Below are 22030 nucleotides of genomic sequence, written 5' to 3'. Positions count from 1 at the left end.
GTGCACCTCCTGATTGGCCCCAAATACCACAAGTATTTGCTCAAATTCGTCCTAAATAAAATTGTATCGGTACCACGTTACTACCTCTCCTTTTCTGCTAAATATGGATGAAATTTAAATTGGCCAAAAGGAAAGGGACAGGTAAGACGAATAAGGTTCCCTAAATTTGACCCCCAGTCGGGGAACTATTTGTCAGTGGCTTCTATGATAAAATATGTCTGTGGTAATGCGACCATCCCCATTCCAAATTGTCTCCATACCCCAAACAGTAAGAAATGATCGAGACACCCCCGTCTTCCCAAAATGCCCCCAGTTTGGTATCAGCTGCCCTGAACGAGAACCTGAAAAACGCCCCTTGCTCCAATTCGCTGTGTTCCTAATTGTTTTCCATAAGATCCCACCCACCCCAAGGATAAGTTTAATAATTATCGCAAGCCCCCCCCCCCCCGAGTTTTTGTAGCAACCAGGTTGCGAGAATTTATATAGAAAGTTAGAAAGATGCGTGCAAAGTTAAAACTAGATCGAAAATCGAAAGAACTTGTTGCAGTAAGCCCTGTTGAAAATAGGATGTTTTGATGTAATGAAGAGTTGTTTAGCCTATGTTCATCCCTTAGAAGGATGCCTATCAGACTATGGTGAATAGCACGTTGCACTTTTTCGTAAAATACAAAGCCCTGAAGACCAGCCTAGCCTTGCAAGACTCGTACTAGGGAAATGGGTCTCTACCAGAAGAACTGACATCTACTGTAATAGACAAATGCAATGAATGGGTACCAGACCTCGTACCACGACAAATGAATGTAATAACCAACAAAATGCCAAAGAATTAGCCGAAAGGGGAAGTTGTAGGAAATCCAGCACACCCATCATCAATTGTTTATACGTTGACTGCAAATCTCAAATGTAGCGGGTGTTTACCCCCAGTTGCTTGGTGTTGGGAGAGAAATAGATTTATGTAATTACCTTCTTCTGGAAAATCTCTAAAGACTGTCTTTTCAAACTCATTTAAGGGTACCACTGTCGGAGGAGAAAGAGACCGGATGTGGGAGCACGCGGCCTGACTGCGGATCGTGAAACCTCAGCGACGGAGGCCAGGGCGAGACCACAGCAGTAAGGAGTCGCAGGATGAGGCACTGTTTCAGACAAAGCTAAGGAAAGGGCTGACCTGAAGCCCCTGCTCTATGATCGACGTGTGCCAAGGGTCCCCGCTCTCTGAACCTGGTTATGGACCCGCCTGTCTCAAATTCTCCGTACCCCTGATCTGTTCCCGACTTGGCCCTGCTCCATCCCCTCCTCCTCCGACCTACCATAAGGACTGTTCACACCCACCCCTTTCCACCTGAACTTCCAAGTTCCTCCAAAATCCTACTGAGCTACCCAGAAAGGGGTATTCCCTGCGTCAAAAGGAAGGGAACTCCGACCGAGTAGACCACGAACTATGTTAATCTCAGAACGGTGACCTGGAACTCCACCTAGGGTCACCCCTAAAGAGAAGATGAACGAAGTATGTGGTTCTACCCGCTGCTGAACGCCTCGAAGATGATGGAAGCAACAGGAAATACCCACCACAGAGACTCAAGAAACAAACAGATCTCACAACTCAGGGACAATTGCACTTTTTATCGCAATTCTATGCTCTGGGTTACGGAAGAAAATGCACCTGCTCCAAAACCGTAACGCATTTCTCCTATGAGGTCTGGCGAAACCAAACAAAATGTACCCCTGCCCGCAGACCTCCAACGACTCAATCCATATGAACATTCCTGTTGACAGAACGAATTGCAATCCAGGTGCTTAACAGTGCCAACAGAAGACGACAAAGACACCGAGAACTCTGATATTTTTATTTTTTCTATATCTCATTTCTCTCCCGATCACCATTGGACTGACTATGCTCCCGCCGAATACAAAAAAGGACTTACTTATATGATAACTTACCAGCTCCTATTCCGAATGACTATAAGTATCTATGATCTGTACCCAATGCCCTCGCTACGAAATCCTAGTCTGATATTGCATTACGATGACTTTTTTCTGCGACCAACTTAACGATGAACCCGCCTACTAGATGATGAGATTTTTTTAATGTGATGTTTATAATATGATGTACATGTACAGTTCCTTTGCCTAAGTCCCCTCTCCCTTACTTATGACCGTTGCAATAGGTATAGATAGGAAATAGGCCAGCAAGATGTCTTGGAAATGTTAAAGGGAGGACTGTGGAAAATTAATACAGCTTGGTGAACATTATCGGCGCCATCTTGCCCCTTTTCGAGCCCATTCGTGCGCGTAAGCGGCAGCCATTTTGAGCACCATGGCCTCCCTGCCCCTCGCTGATAGCCAACGCGTCTCTCTCTCTCTCTTAACCTCGTAAGCATCCCCCCCCCGCACGCTGACAACCCCCCCCGCTCTCTCATGCCTTGGGTCATAAACCTCTCTTCAGCGCAGCTTCACTACAGAATCCCATCCTGTTCTCAGCACGACACCTTCCCTCATTCCTTTCATGGCCTCAGATCCTTTTGATGCAAACCCCCTTTTTCCTGTGTCCCCGTTTGTCTTCCTTGTTCCCAGGCCGCCACCTGGCCCTGCGGATACTGTTTATTACCCCGTACAGTAGGAAGCTTCCCCTCCCCATCAAAAGACCCTCGAGCCGATCAAAGCCCCCACCCTATGAGATCTGATCAAACCCCATGCATTCCGTAAATCAGCGGAATGCCCTGCTGTGCGACCACTATCACCTGTTGTGACCGGGGTGGGGAATCCAACTGAAAATGTATGTGGGAACGGGCCTGAAGAGGAGATTCCGAGGATGTTCTTTCAAACATCAAAGTGTTGCGAGAATGTGTTATGTGCAATAAAGGTCATAAACCCTAGTATAAGAGGCCAGGCCTCAGAGATGTGGTTAGAGCACCTCGTGACGATACTTGCTGTCTGACTTGATGTGTTCTCCTCCGGAGAGAATAAAATCCTCGTTTCCTGCCTTCCAGTCTCCAGCGCCTGCTTCTTCATTGATTAACATTGGTGGGTCATAGAGGCGATACCGCCGGGCAACATAAAAGGGTCTTTGGTTACTGGTTGTCTTTGAAACCCTTTTTAACAATGTCACCAACTAGGTTGGTGAGTGTGGGGTCCTTTTAAAGAAAGGATCATTTTTTCCTTTCTTCTTCCTCCATATATCTTGTTTTCTTTGGGGTATACTCCCTCTTGTTGTTTATTATACAGCTCTTAAGGGGAATGGGAGTCTCCCATTTAATAACCCTGACTCTCTAAATTGTTGAGTAAAAAAAATGGGTGTAGCTGGAGCCTGGTCCTTGTGAATTACTCCCTGAAAGTGAGACAAAGTGTATAATAGATGTTGGTAGGATGGGCCATCTCTAACTTAATAGGGGAAGGAGCTGTCACTTCCCACACTTGCACATCACAAAGACTGCCTCAGCACACTCTCAAAGTGTTTCTCACTAGTCTTTTATGCCACTAGACAAGATGGGGCCAGGGCAGGGAGGCAGGAAATATCAGACTTCTCTATAGGGGGAGGACTCTAGAGGTTTCTCTCACTTCAAAGTGGCCAACAGGTATAAATAGAGGACCCTCAGATCCAATGCCTCAGTACAAATCTGAACCTGTGGAAGACTCAGAAGAAGGACTGATGTACTGCTCTGCTGCAAGAGGGACTGCTTTCTGTTTTCCTGCTACTCTGCTGCCCTGATGCCTGAGTTAGAAGGGTGACCTGCATCTAGAAACTAGGCCCACCAGAGTGTCTCCAAGGGCTAGTTGGCTGTCCTCTTGATCAGAGCCTGAGGAACAGAAAGGGCTCCAACTCTCCTGCCCCCTGCATGTGGACTCTGCCTGCTGTGAGTCTTACCCCTTAGAGTGGTGTCCCTCCAGTACCAGAACCCTTGGAAGTGGGACTAGAGGTGTCTTGCCAACCCAGCTGTTCTTTTCACCAAATCCATCTCAAAGTGATGCAAAGCCCCTCAAATCCTCACCGAGCAGCTACAAGCTTCATTGGAACCGAAAGTGAACGAAACACCAAGATTTAAGGTACTTTGTTCAGCAGGTCTAACTTTGTCCCTGTATCTGACCTGCACTCCATCGTGATCGGCCTGAACTTGAGACTTTGTCCCAGTCCAGCGCAACCAGATACCCACAGTTGGCACTTTTTGTGCTTTTTAAGCACTATTTCTATAAGTGTTTTCATTTTATTACTGTTGAAGTGATGCATAACTAACTTACACATTGCCTCTAAGTTAAGCCTGAATGATTTTGTGCCAAGCTACCAGAAGGTTAAGCCCAGGTTACTTTGGAGTTTTCATTGGGGGCTCCGGAGCAAATACGTCCTTTCTTCTGCAGCGTCCTCCTCCCCCTCCCGCTATCGACCATGTTCTTTATCAATCGGCCCAAGCTGCAGAACTAGTTGCTCTCCTTCAAGGTTGCAAGTTTAGTGAGGGACTGACTGTCAATGTTTATACTGACAACCAATACGCTTTCGGGGTTGCCAATAATTTTGGGCGGCTCTGAGCGGAGAGGATTTCTTGACATCACAAAGGTTAAAGATCCAGAACGGCCCACAGATACACAGGCCTTTGTCAGCTCTGACACTTCGCAAAAAGTTAGCAATAGTGAAGGGCAGTGCCCAAAAGGCAATTACTGATTATTGGGGGAAGGGAAATGCGTTTGCAGATCAGACAGCTAAAGAGACAGCCAGATCTAAGAAGAAAAGAATGTTTGTGGGAGGTCCTACTAGATGGGTACCCAACAAAGCAATGTTTGAAGATATATCGAAGAATGTTAAAGAGATTCAATGCAAGGCAACAATTGAAGAGTTATCAACATGGCAGGAGAGAACAGGATGTTTAGATGAGGAAGGGTGTTGGACTGATAAGTCAGAGAAGCAGAGATGGATGTTACCAGATGCATATGTACTACCTGTAGTCACAATGGCACACAGGCCTGTCCACATTAGTGCAAATGGAATATGTAAATTGTTAGATCCTGTATGGCAGAACGATAAAATCCCTAACGTAGTTGCTCATCTGCTGAGGCACTTCATGGTCTGTACGATACATAATCCTGGAAGGGGCACAACCTTCCTTCCCTTTCGAGGTTCTCCAGATGGATTTCATCAAAATGGAACGAGTCAACAATTTTAAATATGTGTTATTGGTTGTTTGTGCGTTCAGTAAACGGATTGAAGCTCACCCCATTAAAGAGAACACAGTCATGGCAACAGCGAAGGCACTCTTGAAAGAGTACTTAGCATGTTTCGGTTTGCCCCATTTGATTTGGAGGGAAAATGGAAGTCACTTCAACTCAAAGGTTATCCAGTTGGTGTGTGATGGTGTGCACATCAAGCAGAAATTCCATGCAGCAAACCATCCCCAATCAGCAGGTTTGTTTGAGAAGTATATTGGTACTCTCAAACTGAAGTTGGCAAATATCAAAAAAAGGACAGATTTGCAATGGCCAGATGTGTTACCCCTAGCCCTGTTGTCCACAAGGGCGACAGCCCACTCTAGAACAGGATTGTCACCATACGAGGTCATTTTCGGCCACCAGGGGCGTCCTAAGACCCCGTAGTTTTTCTGAGATACAGTACCCTTTGCTTCTGGACTACTTGTGCAAGTTGACTAAAAATGTACGTTCTAGTCATCAACAAATTCACAAGGCTCTACCGCCAAAACCTGAGGGGCCAGGCCACAATATGTGACCCACTGATTACATCCTGGTGAGGAACTACCAGAGGAAGAGAAGTTTGGAGCTGCATTGGAAAGGACCTCTGCAGGTCCTCCTCACCACCCGGATGGCAGTGAAGGTGGAAGGCCGAAAGCATTGGACACATTGATCCCACTGCCGGAGAGTCCCGCTACCTCTCCCCTATGACCAGTGGGTCCTCGACGGTGTAGGGGATCTCGAGACAGAGAAAGTGCCACGCTTTGCCCCTTTTTCAGATGCTCAACTGACATGGGTGTAAACGGAGGAGGAGAATGATGCTGTCTTGAATGAGGCGGTTCCTCCAGAAGCAAGGGCTGCCCAGGATCCTCCTCCATCTAGCCCACAGGAGCGTGAGCCTCAGTCCTTTGGCCCTCTGAATTTAAGATCCTTTTCCGTGACAACACAGTGGCCGGAGTGGCTAGGTACAATTTATGCCCCCGACGAAGGGACAGTGCACCAAAGGAAAAGTCAGATTAGTAGGGATGGACTGCATGGATGAAGAATAGGGTGCATGTACCTTGTCTGTGGTGCCACCGATATATCAGGGAAAGGGAGATTGGTACATTGTTGAGGGTGTCTTCCCAGGAGGGATGGTGCCCTATCCTGAGTGACGTGGAATTTTTCAGAAAGGGCTGCAATCGCGCAGCTCCACCGAGATGGCCTCAATAGCACCACCATAGATGAACACTAGGTGTCTGACAGCGAGACCCTGACGGACGCTGGGTTGTGTGCCTCTCTTCTTTGTTTTATCATCATTGGCTCCATTGTATGACCTTTTCTCTGGTAGTCTGAATTAAAAACATTTTTTACCCATTTTGCCACCCAATTATGGATGAAGAACAGCTATTAGATGCCCCACGGTTCGAGCAAAGTGGTCCTGGTTGGTCTAGCTGGTCTACTAAAAGCAAGTTATTCTTTGTAGTAATGTTCTGATCATTTTATTAACTGCATTCAGAATTATGTGGTTTCTTGAAGAGGAATATCCTGTGCATTCTTTGATTGGTACTACTCGTGTTCCCCCTGAGCATGTATTTGTCACTTTGGCCCCTCCTAAGGAGAGGCATAGACAAACGTATGTTGACAATGTTTTCTTACCGATGCTCCATCAAGCGCACCATACCTCTAATGTTACTGATTGCTAGGTTTTTGTCTTGCTCCCTTCTGTGATGTATACAAATTATTTATTGATGTCCCTATCCTTCTTTTATTTAGGGAGCTGTGAGGTATGGTTTCAAATGTTTACCATGGTGTATATCCATTTCCATACTGATGCAATGAATATGACGTATGCAGATTATGAGATTGTGTTAGAATATATCCATGTACACCAGGGGTTTACTCCAGGAGAACAAAGGGCCCCTGATACTTTGCATCCAAATGCCTGTATGAATATTTACAGAGTCAAAAAGAATATAACGTGGCTCCAAAATGAAATGATGGATTTTCAAGATTTTAATGTCACTGACTACTTCAGGTCTTTTTAGATGGTTAATATTACTCAGAACGAGGCAATGCCAGTGCCAATAGTTAACACAACAGCTAGTTTCTGTGTCCAAGGTTTTGGGAGTGTTAAATTGGGAAGGAGTATTTGCAATTATACTAATGACTTGAGCACAACCAATAGTCCACCTTTACTGCCACCCTATTTTGATTGTGGGTCCCGGGCTTATGTATGGCTTTCAAGGGGGTGGTCTACTATATGGTATGTCTCTTGCCTCCTAGCCCCAGTATATATGGCACTGTTCAGTTATCACAGAGACCATCGAATGCAGCGTAGGAGCGTATACTTGTCCCGAGTTAGAAGGGTTATCAACACAGAAGACATAGATCAGACAGACACTACTCTGCAGCAGTTTACAGATGCTATGAAGGGTATTCTTCCCTTCTGGGGTCCTATGTCCTATGTCCAAAAATTAAACAACAGGGGGTCCAATAGCCTTAACATTTGCTGACTCACAAGGGTTGTGGGGAGAGTTATTAACACCACAGCAGGAATACTGACCAACATTACAGCTGAGCTTCAGGCGACAAGACTTCTTGCTCTTGCTCTTCAAAACCGAATGGTGTTAGATGTCATCCTTGCTGATCCGGATGGGGCCTGTTGCGTCATCGGTAGTAGCTGCTGTGCGTACATACCAGAACATGCTCTGAATGTCTATGCAGCAATACAGAAGTTGCACCAACTTGCATCCGCTATTCACCAAGATAATGGCACCTAGTCCCTTTCTGGTTGGTTCTGAGGTTGGATAGCATACTGGGGTTGGAAAATTCTCCTTTTCCTAGTAGCCATTGGGGGTGTCATTTTTAATTGTTACCTCTGTATTAATTGTCTACCTGCATGCTGTACATATTGTGTTAGCAAGTCAAAACCTGCACCTAAGAACCCAGAGCATGATACTAAGCCCTCAGCTATGATGATGCAAGCAGTCCATGATTTTGATGAATACTAATGAGGGTATTTTTTAATATTAGCAGAATATGTATTGCCCTGCATTAATGATTTTCTTATTATGTTAGTAGTTATATGTATCTTAGAGCATAGACAAAATTGTTAGCAAATGCTAAATGGAGGGTCTGTTGGGCTGCAAATGCGTCTATACGACTCCTTCTAGCATTTTGCGAGTTAAGTATGCATTTGCGGCGCCATTTTGTCTTTACCCACCGTACTGTACTATGATCGAAAATAAGCTCTTGTTTCATTATCTGTCTGCCTCAGCGAAAAGCTTCTGCCCAGTTACTTCTTATCGTATTCAAGGTTGAATCCTAATGCACTAATGAATAGCTTATTCTGTCTTCACATGCCTTTCCTCTCTCATAGCCCTGCTCCCACACTAGAGAGCTTTAAGCTTGAACAAGACAACCTTGAAAATGTGCTAACATGTACCCATTCTGCAGGTGGTAGCTCATCCTTCTGTGCCTCCTTTGTTCATCAGTGGCCGAGCTGGAAAATTCCAGTCTGGGCGGGTCTTTAGGGGTGTTGGAAATGCATATTTTGTTTTACCAATTGTTCAGAAGTCAGTCCACTCGGTAGCATCTAAGGAGGCTAGTCTGATTGGACTCAGCTTGAGCGCACTTACTAATAAATAACTTGGTTTGTATTCTCTACTGTTTCACCGACTCTTCATTTCTTGTGAAAGGTGGTCGCGAGTGACCCAGGAGACCCAATTCGGGTCACTTCCTTCAGGGGTGGATATGGAGCGGTGAGCAGGGGATTATAGGTAATGGAGTTTCCAGCATGAGCAGACTGGTTTCCACAAATCACGGCATGGATTGGGTATGGATGCCAATTCACAAATAGTGTCCAAATGGCTGTAAATCAAGATATGCATGCAGGGGAGTTTATGGAAGCTTATTAGAACACTGGAAAGTCACACTATGCAGTACCCTGGTGGTGGGCAGGGGAGCGCAGGGAGCGAATATAACAATATATGCATTATAGAGTGTGCCCCCTGAGTATCGAATCAAAAATATAAGTGGGATAGAATATTGGGGGGGCGTGGCTAGGCACGCAATGGAGACGGACGCACTAGGGTAGAGCTCTGATCCGAGCTCCCCTCCCTAAGGCCATAGATCCGTCACATTTCTCCGAATTCAGCCCAAAATAGCAGCGGAGCCGCGGAGAGCTGTCGCCTGCCACTGCACCGAGTCTGGGACCGGTGAGACACTGCTGACCATGCCGGGGGCTCCGTGTGGTGTGCTGCCGCCTTTGCTGTCTTTTTCCCGGCAGGCACATCCACGCGAGGCCGAGGGCTGGCTCCGCCCACAAGGCCCTGCGACTACGGCCTGCATAGCGATGCAACTGTGAAACATCGACGGCGTTGTCCTCGGCGAATGTGACAGCCTGCCTTGGGGAAACTGTACATCGAGGTAGTCCCCGAGCCCTGCAGACAGTGCGAGGCAGGTCGGTGCGGCCTGAGCAGCCAGGTGCTGGGTGGCACTGCTCCGGGGACTTGGAGGGCTGGCCTCACACACGAGAGCTGGGTCGCGATGACTGGACTGGTCCCAGGCGGGACAGCTCGCGACACGAGCGCCTTCTGGAGATGCCCCTGAGAATTGGAGGTCTGGCGCTACATACATGGCCTGACGGACTTGCGTAATCCATTTCTAGCTCCACAGTGGAGAGGTGCCCTGGTGCCGGAATACCCTCATCGCTGCTGCCTGTTGCTTGTGGCCCTCCGACCTGTGTCACCGCGTTTCCGGCGGCGGCGCCTGGACCGCATTGGGACTTGCCTCCGCTACAGCACCGCACATACGGTCAGTGCTGCCTGGGTCAGCGCGCAGTCGTATATTTCCCGTGAAGAAAGGGCAATGCTTATATTTTGCTGTCTGTGCCTCCACATACTGCAGCTACTCACCGATGCTGGCCTCTGATTGCTGACGACATCTGCGGTTATATCATCAGAGACTCACATTCGGCACTGAGCGACACACTAGATAGTTTGGGGAGATGTGCTAGCTGTCCCCCCCTCCTATTTCACCATATTCTCGCAGCAAGTTACTAGGGAGCGGCCTACTTGCCCCATCCAGCGACATGGCCATTCTGCAGGTACTCACCTTCCAGCACCCACCTAACGCTGCAACTGACTGATTGCTGCCTTGCTGCAGTAGGTTCTTGCATGCACCACTTGCTGTTGTGGAGCATTGCTAACCGCACGCCTGGCCAGACGGCACAAGACTTCGCTGAGGCGGAGCTGACTTCCTTCCCCCCCATCGGCAATTGGTGCTGCATCCCTCTCTCATTGCTCTTGGTGCTGGCCAGAAACCCTAGGATTGTTTGACATTATTGTATGAGACACCAGCTGGCTACTTGCCGCGTCACTCATGTCTGGGGGTACCAGGGCGAGAACAGGCGCTGGAGTCACACAAACGAAGGGCAGAATGGAAAAAACAGCGAAGCCAGCTGATATGGATCAGACAACTTCTAAACTTGACACGATGCTAGACGCCATGGAGCGGCTGGAAGAATCGCTCCAGCTAACCCGCGCCTCACTAGAGTCCAAGATAGACGGTGTGGCTGTTGATCTCACGCATCTACGCGCTGATCATAAGAAACTAGCGGACTGCACCGTCACCTTAGAGGATACTGTTGAAGACCTCATGCCCCGGGTCGCCCAGACAGATAAACATGTGCAGGACTTCCTCAACAGAGTGGAATTTCTGGAAGATCATGCTGTTCAGCACCAGAGACACACCTTCCTGGCAGTCAAGCAACGGCTCCGCCAACAGGATTTGAAGTACTCCCTTCTCTTCCCAGCGCATTTGCGGGTGGTGGCACAGGACAAAACCCATTTCTTTGCAACTCCGGAGGAGGTGGAGGCCTGGTAGGACACTGATTTAGCTGCGGAATCCCGAGCAGCGTTGGGGTCAGCGCCTTTGCCACGCTTCAGGGGACCCCGGCGCAGAAACAGATCATCTCTGGTCAACAAAACGCACGCGATGACGGAGATGGGTCCACATGCGGAACTTATCCTCAGTGAACAGCAGGATCCCCTCCGGAGGGTGGCGGAACTCAGTGGCTCCCCGAGTACAGATGCGGCTCTGGATGCCAGTCCACGTGAACTGCCTAGTGATGATGAACATATCTATGGATTGCCAGACTCTCAGATATCCATGGAACAACCGGACTTTACTCCGCAAACGGCTGACTTGATACACTAACTCTTCAGTCTCACTGTTCGGTACTGTTTGTTTATCGCTAGGCGATCCGGATGCACCACCGGCCCTGATGTTGGCCGAGCCTTCAAACATTGTTGTGACTGGCGCCGGGGCGCGCACTAGACCCTCTATCGGCAGTGCACTGCGCAGTGAGTACTAATTTTGTGGCGAATGACCTCTGGAGGGGTGGTCTCCTCGCTGCGCTTTCCAGCGGGTGGCCAGGCCTGACAACGATGGTTCCTCACATATTGGACAGGGAGGCGTGGGGGATGCTCTGCCTTCCAGGGGTGCCCCTGAGACAAATTACATGGCTTGCAAACCGCTGACTTTCTAGCCGGAACATTTTATACCTACTATGGCTGACGCATGCTGCCTGAGGGGAGGGGTGCTCCCTCTGCTTGCATTGCAGACGCAGTAGTACAGTCATGCCAAGTGCACAGCAACCCCCCTAGACTTAGATACTTGTTGCCTTATTGGAGAGTTTGGACGACTGCATGTTCCGCTGTCGACCTTTTGGTATTGATTATTTGTTTCTTTTATTACATGTAATGATTGAGTTGTCTTTTTATATTGTGCGAATTCTGCGATTGTTGACTGATCTATACTTTGTTGCCATGAACGTGGGGACTGTAGGGACACTAGACCAGCTTCCTACAGTGAATCTGTGGTGGGGTGGGAGTGAAACGATCACCTGAGATTACCATGTCCACGGTTAAGATATGCACGTGGAATGTGCCTGACATGCACACACCGGCACGTAGGTACCAAATACACTCTTACCTCAAGCGGCACCACATACACATAGCTTATCTACAAGAGACACATTTGGCTGGTACGGAAATTCAGAAATTGCATCGCAGATGGCGAGGGCAACTGTATGCAACGGGATACTTGGCCTATGCCCGCGGGACGCTGCTCTGGGTATGGCCTGGGACCCCATTTGCAATCACACATTCCCAGATAGACTCTGAGGGCAGATATGTAGCTGTGCAGGGTAAGCTAGATGGCCAGTTGATTGTCCTAGCCTCATTGTATGCTCTGAACACGGACCAAGGGGGTTTCTTTGCAAAGCTGTCTACCGTCCTGGTGCCTTGGCATGGTGTCCCATTGGTGCTGGGGGGCGATTACAACTGCGTTCTAGATGTTGCCTTGGACCCATCCTTTCTGCCCCTCTCTGGTGGGCCCGTGCACGGCGCTATGAAAGCACTAACGACCTGGGCCTCACAATGGGACTTACATGATGCTTGGCGGACTCGTAACCCACGAACCAAGGTATACTCTTATTATTCAGGTGCACACACGCTACATGTCAGGTTAATGTTATCGAGCGAGCTGCTTCCCCATGTCACTGACACTTACTATTTGGGTCGCACCCACTCTGACCATAATCCTCATGTCTTAGCACTGGCATGGGAACGTCCACACCTGCCAATACCCACCTGGAGGCTCCAGCCTGACTTACTGCTTGATGCACCCTTTCGCAATTCCATGTCTACACACCTTATACAATATTTTGAGGACAACAACCACACTGCATCCACCCCCCAAATCGAGTGTGATGCGTTTAAGTTTGTATCTAGAGGCCACTGTCTAGGCACACAAGCAGGTATGCAAAAACACTTAGACAAAGAGCTGACGCGCATAGAAACGGATTTACTCCGGAGGGAGCGGGAAGAGGCGGAAGGGGATGATGGGTCGTTGACGGAGGCTCACGAGGAGCATACGCGGCTACTTGACCGGTTGCGACATTTAAATTACACAGCCCATTCCGCACGCACCCACCATCTTGGTGACAAGCCGGGCAAGTTACTGGCCTGGCTGATTAAACAGGATACAATGACGGCGCCGGTGACCGCAATCCACACCGGTCGAGACGTCATGGTGTATACACAGAGTGCCATACATGCAGCCTTTGTGGACCACTATGTGGAACTATACCGATTACGAAAATTCTGGACATAGCTGGCTGTGAAAGTGCATATTTTTGCATCACGATCAGCCATCATTTCACTATGTCTGGTTTGCCTATCTATAGACCACCAGGTAGTGATGTGTCTTTTAGGAAAGCTCTCCCAGAATTCGTAGGTTCTCTTGCACTGGGGTCGGCTAATTTTAGCATTATCGGGGACTTAAATCTTCATTTCGACACTCCCCACACCCCAGCGATTAGTACCATTCTCGCAGACCTGGAGGCACTCCAGCTTCCCCAGTGGGTCACTCACCCTACTCACGGGGGGGGGACATATTCTGGACCCGATATTCACAAACTTGACTATGGCTAAGGTCCTCCTGCCAAGACCTAAAGCTTGGACTGATCATCATCTGATAGAGCTTCATGTTACGATCAAGGATCGTCCTTTTAAAGTGTCAGATAGAGTCATTTTTATGCGTCCCTGGAAGAAACTTAAATTAGCTGATTTCCATCATCTTCTCTGTGGTTTCCCGTTAGGCTCTTTTGAGGGTGTCGAGTGTGGCTAAGACCTTTTTTGTGAATGGGTCACTAAAGCCTTTGACTCCTTGATTCCTGCAGCTTGGAGCAAAAGTCGCTTGTTAGAATCTAGCCCTTGGTATAATGACTCTCTTCGGCTTTTAAAGATAACGTGTAAGCAAGCAGAAAGAGCTTGGCGTAAGACCTATGAGGCTGGGCAAAAAACCTATTATTTAGCAAAAGTTAAGAGCTATCATGGAGCTATTTGTAGGGCGTGGGCAGCCTACTACTCTCATGAATTTAACATTAGCTCTAATCCCACAAAGTTGATCTTCAAAGTGTTAAAAGATCTTACAGCCAACAGAGTACCTGTGGCTGAGATCTGTTCACTTTCACATTGTGAAGATCTTGTGGCCTTCTTCGTGGAAAAAGTGTCTAATATTTATCGCTCTTTTCCTAGTACTAGTTTGACAATGGAGGATCAGTGCTCCATTCCTAGTGCTAACCTGGCCCTATCCGCACTCTCTGACTTATCGGAGGAGGAGTTTGACAAGCTGGTAGACAAAGTCAAATCTGGGTCACCTGCGGATCCCCTTAGACCAGAACAATTTAAAGAACTAGCCTCACTATGCCTACCCTCTATACGCCAACTTATAAATCTATCTTTTTCCTCCGGCATAATTCCTCCCAAATGGAAGCAAGCTTATGTCACTCCCATCTTGAAAAAACCTGCACTGGACCCTCTCAAACTGAAGAACTATCGACCCATCTCCCTTCTCCCTTGGGTCGCGAAGGTAGCAGAAGCCCATGTTAATGGCATTCTGTCTAACCATCTTCAGTCTGCTAACATTCTGGACCCTTCGCAGATTGGTTTTCGTGCTGGACATAGTACCGAGACCGCACTTCTCTCTTAACAGAACGTTTGCGCTCCGTGTTGGACTCGGGTCAAACTGCGGCACTGGTATTACTCGACCTCAGTGCCGTGTTCGACACTGTATCGCATGCAATACTTTTGCAGCGTCTGGGAGAAGCAGGTGTCAATGGTGTGGCACTTGACTGGTTTCGGTCGTTTCTTACTGATCGCACCTTTAGGGTTGCTACTCCACCATTCGAGTCGAAACCCTATACCATTGAGCAGGGAGTCCCGCAGGTTTCGGCACCTAGCCCCACGCTGTTTAATCTTTATGCGCAGCCGCTGGCTGCTGTCGCCAAGCGTTGGGACCTGACTATGGTCTCCTACGCTGACGACACGCAGCTGGCGGTCGCACTTAGTGGGGATTCAGACCCTGAGGCTACCAGATTTCGTGAGGGTCTCAGTGCAGTGGCTGGATGGATGACAGCCAATTGCTTACAGCTTAACGCTAAAAAGACCGAGGTCTTGATCGTGGGCAAGCAGAGCAATCTTTGGGGTGACAAATGGTGGCCGTTAGAACTGGGCCCCATCCCCACTCCGGCAGCTGAGGTGAAAAATCTGGGGGTGTGGCTAGACCCCTCCCTTAGCTTTTCCATCCATACAAAAAAAGTAGCAGCCACCTGCTTTGGGATCTTACGCTGCCTTAGGCCGATTCTGAAATTTTTTGACGCCCCTACTCGACAGCTGATTATTCAGGCTGCCATACTATCTAGACTCGATTATGCGAGCTCACTTTTGCTCGGAGCTAACCTGGCGGAAATTACCAGGTTGCAGCGCGTTCAGAACGCGGCTGCCAGGGCTCTGGTAGGCCTTCCTAGATTTTGTTCGGCAAAAGAAACTATCCGTAAGCTTTACTGGCTACCCCTGATTCAGAGGATTGAATTCAAGACTTTATGTCTATCTTTTAAAATTCTGAAACAATCTTCGCCTCAGATACTGGAGCATCTTATTACTCCTTATGCTCCTCCTCAGCAGCTGAGGTCATTTGGGCAAAATGTGGCCGCTGTTCCACGTTTTAAGAGAAGCAGAGCAGGTGGTCGTTCTTTTAGAGTGTTGGCACCCAAGCTGTGGAACTCTCTTCCTGCCCATATTCGCGCCCTGGATGAGTTACTGGTATTTAGGAGAGCCGTTAAGACTTTCATCTTTCCCATTGGCTCTTAGGGTTTCTCCGCTTGGTTTCTTTCTCGCCCTGACTGAGTTGTGTTTCTTTTCCAGACACAGCGCCGGGACGCCCCTTTGCTGGGGCAGCTGTGCTCTTTAAAAATGGAAATAACATAACATAACATAACAGGTCTCTGTTACCAGCATAGCTGACTACCTCTCCGACATAACACTACCCCAATTAGAGGATGTGCAACGAAATGAGTTGGGGGCCCCACTCACTCCTGACGAACTACGTACTGTCATTTTTTCCCTCTCCAATGGCAAATCCCCAGGCCAAGATGGGCTGCCAGCCGAATTCTATAAAGCTTACTCTGATATTTTAATTCCAGAATTTTTAAAGGTGTATGCGGCGGCCTTCTCTGACTCTTCCCTCCCACCCACGCTGAATGAAGACAACCTAATCTCCCTCCCGAAGCCTGGCAGAGACTGTACGCTCTTAGGTTTTTATCGCCCACTAGCCCTCCTTAATACTGACTATAAAATCCTAGCTTCCGCGCTGGCTCAAGGTCTGGCCCCCTTGGTGCCTACCCTAGTACACAGTGACCAACCCATCCGACGCTTGTTCAGATTGCAAAGCTTTGCCATGAAACAATGGCCCCGTTCGGGGTGTCTGGTGCTTGATTTCGAAAAAGAATTCGATTCTGTGGAGTGGCCCTACCTTGTAGCGGTGTTGCAGAAATATGATCTTGGAGATGATTACATTCAAATGGTGGGCCTATTGTATCAGAAACCCATGGTCCGGGTTCGCATCGGTAAGCTGTTGTCAGATACCATCCGTGTCAGAAGGGATACCAGACAGGGGTGTCCCCTATCGCCATTACTCTTTTCATTGGTAATGGAGCCTCTAGCGGAACAGCTGAGAGCACATGGTATAGACTGGGGTATCCCCCTGGCGGATGGCCTCCATACGATATCTTTATATGCAGATGACCTACTTTTGTATATCCGGGATCTGACCCATTTGCCATTGGCACTTTCTGATATATTCCGTACCTTTGAAGCGATGTCGGGCTTAAAGTTTATTGGACCAAGTCTGGGGTGTATTCCTTTAGTGCGGACACGCAGGAATGTGAGATTATTATCAATGGTAAACGACTCGCCTGGTACCCTGCTATGTTCCGCTATCTCGGAATATATATTTATAGGGCCCCAGCAGACGTGTTGGAAGGCAATTTGGTACGTGCTATATCCTCCCTGCAAGCGCAAATGAACTTCTGGAAGACCCTTCCTTTTAATGTGCCCAGCCGTGTCACGCTGACGAAAATGATAGTCTTACCCAGGTTATTGTACTACTACGTCAACCTCCCGGTCTATGTCCCAACATGTATATTCCGCGAGCTAGAAACCTCAGTCAGAAATCTCATATGGAACACAGGTCGACCCCGCGTCGCGTTAAAGAAACTCTATGCACTCCGGGATGCTGGAGGCCTGGCGGTCCCTAACCAGGAACTCTACTATCTAGCGGCACAGCTGCAGTGGGTGACTGGCTGGCTAAGCGGGAGGAACTTAGGGGACACCGCCACGGACTCCACGATTTGGACACGGATACAAGTCCACACACTGTTTCACCCTTTGACCAGGGCTCCCTACCCGTCGCAGTTACACTTGGCAGTTGCACGCAAATGCTACATGAGAAGCCTGAAACTCACTTGCGCCGTGATACCATATGCCCCGATTCTTCCATTACTGGGAACACCCAGGGACAGAGACGTCATCACGGATACGGCACTGGGTACAAGCCGAGCTAGACACAGTGGAATACCTGTATGCAGAGGGGGTTTTACTTCCCTTTGAGACACTGGTTGCGAACACGGGCCTCCCGGCAGGACAGTTTCTCCTATATGCAGCAATTACACACACGCTAACACAAGCTTGTGGCGACCTCTCCAGAGAACTACCAACGCATTTACTGGTGCAATACCTGCACGTTATGGGGAATGGCTCACATGTGGTCCATTGGCTTGCGCATACACAGTGTCCTTTCCAGAGCCTAAGAGACGAATGGGCGGTAGACAGGGGGCAGGCATGGACGGACAATGAGTGGGCGTTAGTGTTGGCCGGCGCTACGTACATCCCGCGCAACTCTCGCTTCAAACTTATACAGCTTTACATTATACATCTTGCTTATCTATCGCCTGATAAACTTAACAGATACTTCCACACCACGGCATCCGCATGCCCGAGATGTGCGCTTGTAGATGCAGACCTCTTAAATATGCTGTGGTCATGCCCCGCACTACAGTTATATTGGCACACCGTGACTGCTTCCCTTACGAAAGGTGTTGGCAGGGAAATGCAGCACACATGGGAAACGTGCATCTTGGGTCTGTTTAAAAGGACGAAGCAAACTAAAGTCCCCTCTAGATTCTGGGACCTTGGGCTTATCACAGCGAAGAGGTTAATCACTAAGCGCTGGAAATGCAGCGAACCTCCACAAGCTGCGCATTGGCGCAGCTCTTTCGATAACTGGGCGAGAGCGGAAAGCATAACCCTTCACAGAGAGGAGACGGCGGGGCTAAGGAAATACCCCATAGCACAGTCCTGGGATGACACCCTGAAGATTTTTCGTCAAGCATGTCGCCGAAGAGGAGTTAGATAGGCATGCCCTTCCTGGCCCTAACAGGGGGCGGGGGTGGCATCAGGGACTATAGGCCTGTGTGATCAGTTTGAGCCTCAAATCTGCATATAGACTTCTTTTGCTACACTACATTGACACTTTGTTGACCCAGTCGCTGGCAGCCCGACTCCCACACTACTGCGTATCTGACGCTGGCGCTATACACGACGCTGACATTGCCCTCCCCGACAGACCCTGCATACAGTAGTAACATGTTTCCTTGCTCTAATTCATGGCATACCCCACGACTAATATCTTGCAATCGCGGTAGCACACCAATGATTTCTTTATTTGACTTATTTATATTTTTTCTTGCTTTCATTATCTTGTGTCTCATTATTGTTTTAGTTTAATCGTTGTTATAATGTTATGAATATCGGATCGTTCACACATTGCCCTATACTCACTTGCATTTGTCAATAACATTGTGCCGGATGATCCATCCTGTGACTGTTATATGATACTGGCAAATAGAGATGCACAGATAAGATCCTATTACCCGTGTTGAATCGCCAGTGACTATGGCGGCTAGTTATTATGATCATGATACTATATACTCTCTGAGGTTTAACTTGACTTACGAGCCCTTTTTGTTATCATATACCTTGGGCTTTATTGTGGCTTGTTGTTTCCCGCTCAGTCCTTCTTTTCTATATTGACCTAACGCTCATTGGATATATGATTCCTCGAACGAAGTACCATCGTGTGTATATTTGATTTGTATAACATTGAACAAGTGCAATCTACTGTTGCAAATTGTTGATTACAAAGTATATTCATGTACAGCTGCAAAATGTTATGTACATTTTTTCATCTACTTCAATGGTATGCACTGTGAAAAGAGAACGAAATGCAATAAAAGATATAAACAAAAAAAAATAATAAGTGGGACAAAATATTGAGGATAGAATATCAAAAGTAAAATATCAATCAATGCAATGCAAATTTTTAATGTGATTTACAGAAATTGGAATTGAGACGCAACAAATCGCACCTATCACTTCCAGTGACTTATTATAAAGAAAATCATGGGTGGTGCAGGGATCTGGAAAATCGATCCGTAACACAGGAGTCTAGCCCCTTGTTATATTGTATGAAAACAGATCAGCACACACCATCTAATGTGGAAGAAAAGTATCTGATTCATCAACTGTTATGGATCACATATCTCCAGTACAGAATATTACATTGAAAATAGTGCACAGACTATTTTTTTTTTTTTTTTTAAAAGATTCTTTTTATTTACATCTTCTTTTTTCTTTTTATAAATGTGTTTTTTCACATGTAGCCAACGTGTTTCATCTCACACACAAGCCTTCTTCAGGGCTTGTTAGAGTATAGCCTCAGTGTTGACTGATGTAGATCCGGTGGTTATTCCATTTATGGATCTTTCTCCCACCATATATTCTCTGCGTCGTTGGTTGTTTCTTTTTATTTAAGCCTTAAAGCTTTGCGATAGTTTGTCCCCTCTTGAATTTGGTTATACTCTCTGTCGGTACTCAATCATTTCCTGCACAGGGCGCGCCAAATCCCGCTGTGAAGTATTGTGCAGCTTGCTGGTAAATTTTTAATGTGTAGAAGATGGAAATTAATGAGAAAGGTATTTCATCAGAACAAGGGGTTAAATCTGTATTAATTAATGTTATGTTGTGCAGATTTGTAGAGCGCACTATCACCCTGGACAGTATCTTGGCGCTGACCAGGTGTGGGTCTAGGCACACCTTGGGCCTAATGGGACTAATCAAGAAAACAGGTTCTCAGCTTCTTGTGCAATTCATAAAGCAGGTTGTGCCATGCTTTAGGGGCTACGTAGGAGAAGTCTAGACCATCAGATCGGGTTTTACATATGCTTGGGATTTGTGCTAGTAGATGTCCAGGCAAGTTGAGCTGTCTGGAAAGATTGTGAAAGCAGATGCCAGTGTTATGTAGTACCTTGAAAGTGTGGGTGAGGAATTGAATTGTGATTGTTTGTGAACGGGGAGCAAGTGGAGCTTCTTCAGTTGTGGTGTGATGTGAGTGTGGCAGTGTGTGGAAGGTTGAGAGTGATTCTGGCCACTGAATTCTTAATGGTCTGAAGCCTTCTGGTGAGTTTTTTGTTGATCCTGCAGAGGGTGTTCCTGTAGTCCTGCTTGCTTGTGATCAGGGTGTGTGTGACGGTTTTCTGGTTGCTTATTGGGAACCATTTCAAAATCTTCCTCAGCACCTTCAGGATATGGAAGCATGAGGTGGTGATGCAACTGACTTGGATGCTCATGTCGAGTTAGCTGTTGATGATGATCCTGAGGTCCCATGGTGATGAGTGTCCTAGAAAATTATGAATTTGGTCTTCCATGTGTTCAACGTTAGAAATGAATCTTCATCCAGTAGGTGATTTCAGTTATGCAGGTTTTTGTTATGTTTCTATAATGCTGGCTTGCATTTTACACATTTGTTATTGCTTGGAATGGTGCATCCTTATGATGCTCTAGAGATTCTAATATGATGTCACCGCTGTGGCACTGTTATCAGTTGGTCCAGCTGTGTCCGGCAAGAAGCTGTTTAGGATCTTTCTCTGAGGAATAAACCTACTTCAAGATTTACTTGTATATTGGATTCATTATCATAACAGTTTTCAATTTGATTCTTGTACTGAGCGTCTTGTCTGTGAGGGAGACAATGAGTTGTGTGTACCGCCCTGACTTCAATCAGCAGCGATCGCTCCCCCCACGCTTCCCTGACCTCTGGGTATCGTAGCGCTCTGCATTGCTCATATTTAAATTAAATCTGCTCGGCGCTTCACTTAGAGCGCAGCGCTTTGCTTCTCTTGCCATTATCGTAGCGCTCTGCTGCTCTGCCCTCACATTGTGCATTGCTCGTGATTACTGTTGATTTCTCTTGCCATAATCGTAGCGCTCTGCTGCTCTGCCCTCACATTGTGCATTGCTCGTGATTACTGTTGATTTCTCTTGCCATAATCGTAGCGCTCTGCTGCTCTGCCCTCACATTGTGCATTGCTCGTGATTACTTTGCTTGTCCTGTGCTTCATTGAGAGCGTGGCGCTCTGCTGCTCTGTTGACTGTCTGTGCATTGTGCTGTGCTCGCATTGACCATAATTCATTTTGTGCCTCCTAAATTTCATAGCGCTATATTGGTCGCTATTTTGGATAGAGAAATATACTTTGTGCCTGACTGTGGCCCCTGTCCTATTTTCGCTTGCCTTTTGCTGCCATCTTGTTGTTGTTGTGCCTTGTAGCCCGTCCCTCCACCCCGCTCCCGCCTCCCAGCTGCCCCTCCCTCGCTCCGCCCCCCCACTATCCACTTATGACAGTCACACCTGCGCGCATCGGTCACGCGCAGCGGTCGCGCCCCATGCGTGCCGAAGGCGCGCCAAAGGTTAGCCCGTCTACGCCCGTCCGTGCCTGGACCGTGCCCAGCGCCAAACCCCCTGGTCCCCGCATCACCCACCCCTCCCGCATCACATACTACGCCTCCACCCTCTTAGCACTTAACCCCGGCCGACTCCCTAACTGCGCCCAAGCAGCACCAGGACACACCCATGGAC

Source organism: Lissotriton vulgaris, chromosome 8, assembly GCF_964263255.1.
Source record: "Lissotriton vulgaris chromosome 8, aLisVul1.2, whole genome shotgun sequence".
Taxonomy (NCBI): domain Eukaryota; kingdom Metazoa; phylum Chordata; class Amphibia; order Caudata; family Salamandridae; genus Lissotriton; species Lissotriton vulgaris.
This window is presented reverse-complemented; position numbering follows the sequence as displayed.